At 63.1% G+C, this 1,712-nt stretch overlaps 1 protein-coding gene across 1 annotated transcript in view; it reads right to left on the bottom strand.

Moving 5' to 3' along the window:
• The window catches only part of RAI1 (retinoic acid induced 1), a 91,066-nt gene that overhangs the window by 87,983 nt on the left and 1,371 nt on the right, over positions 1–1,712 (bottom strand). The window contains exon 2 of the mRNA XM_006773969.2: positions 1,549–1,679. The gene's annotated coding sequence lies outside the window, so the exon portion shown is untranslated. The remainder of the gene's footprint in view (positions 1–1,548; positions 1,680–1,712) is intronic.

Below are 1,712 nucleotides of genomic sequence, written 5' to 3'. Positions count from 1 at the left end.
CCCCCAGGAGCCCTCTTTAAACAAGGGAGGATCTCCTTCACCCGCCTGGGTCCAGCTCCAGGGTCCCTGGCTAGCCCTTGGGCTGCACACCTGGGAATCCCACTAAGGCAGGTTCCCACTGACTCTCCTCCCCCAACCCCGTTCCAACTGCCCCCCCCCTCAAAAATAAAAAAAGGAGCAAACGGATCTGGGAGCTTTGAGTACCCAGAAACCTCTGACCTCGTGGCCCCCACTCTGAGTTGAGCCCCTCTCAGGATTGCAATCCCCAGAAATTCTCTCCCTTCTGAAGGCCCCAGTGGGAAAAGAAGTTCCCACCAGTCCCCTCCCCCTCTTCTCTCCTTCCCCCAGACCCTGGGGGAGGGGATGAGGCACCCAAATCCCCGGTCACCAGGGCAGCGACTGCTGTGGATCGCAAGAAACACACACACACACACACACACACACACACACAAGCACGCACCCGCACGCACGCACGCGCACACACACACACACAAGCCACCCTCAGGATCCCCTCTGAAGCCTGCATTGTACGGGAGGGAGGAGGCCCAGTTGGAGGGAGGAGGCTGAGGTTGGGGAGGCCCGGCGACGATCCTGAAGTCACCAATCAGCAAGCCCAAGAATCCACCGCCCGGGGCCAGAACCCAGGCCTGGGCCTTTCCTGCAGCTCACCTGCCCCCGTCCCCACCCCTCAAGGAGCCACCCTACGTCCAAGTCTCTAACCCCAACAAGCTTCTCCCCCTAATAAATCCCCCCTCGCCCCCGTCCCCTCCACAGGGTCAGCAGCTCCAGGAGAGACCAAGCTACCACTAACCCCCACCCCGACAGCAGAAGCGCCAGATTTCATTGTCAGCCCGGCCACTCGGCACAAGATCCAGCAGGCGCCGCGCGAGGAGTGGGGAGGGGTCTCCAGGGGAAGTGTTCGGAGCTCAGCTCGGCTCCGTGCAGATCCGGAAGCCGTTGGGGGTAGAGGAAGGCGGGGGTGGGGAGCACAACCGTAAGCGCTGGCGGGCGGGCGGGCGGAGGAAGCACCCGGAGGCGGCAGGGGCGCCAAGTTCCCCAGGAGGCTGCGCTCTCGGGAAGTTTCCCACCGGTTGCCGGGAGCAGGACCGGGAGCGCAGACGGCCCTCGCCGGCCTGGCCAGCTCTGGGGCGCAGATTGCGAACTTGAGCAAAAAAACTCCTTCCTTCGCCGGTGTCTCACTCCCCACCCACTGCCACAGCCCCTCCATCTCATCCCTCCATCTCAGCCCCTCGCCTGCCGCCAGTACGACTGTCGCCAAGACCGAGGAGGAAAGGGGAGGAAGGAATCTCCAGCACAACCAAACTGCGGCAAAAAAAAAAAAAAAGGGAAAGAAATTCCTTCTCCTGAGACCAATTCCCTCAGCCGACACGGAAAACCAACCCCCGAACAGGCAAAGCTGCAACTCCAGCCAAGATTGCGGCGTGCGGGAGGGGTGCCGGGTTTGGAGCACCGCGGTGGTCGGGGATCCGGGAGCCGGCGCACCCCCAGAACGGCTCCCCGAAGGCACAAAGCTTCCGCCAACAATACCTGCGGGCTCCTCCCGGGTCTCCCAGCGCCGGCGCTGCGCGTCTCGCCGTCTCCCTTCCCCAGGCAGCCTCCTCCTCCGCGCACGCCTGCTCCCCTTCGCTCCTTCCAGAACTCGGCAGCCGGAGAAGATCCTTGGGAGAAAAAAATGTGAGCGCTCGCACGAT

This window comes from Myotis davidii, unplaced genomic scaffold (genome assembly GCF_000327345.1).
Source record: "Myotis davidii unplaced genomic scaffold, ASM32734v1 scaffold207, whole genome shotgun sequence".
Lineage (NCBI taxonomy): Eukaryota > Metazoa > Chordata > Mammalia > Chiroptera > Vespertilionidae > Myotis > Myotis davidii.
The sequence above is the reverse complement of the archived record's forward strand: the minus strand, read 5'-3'. Positions and strand labels throughout refer to the sequence as shown.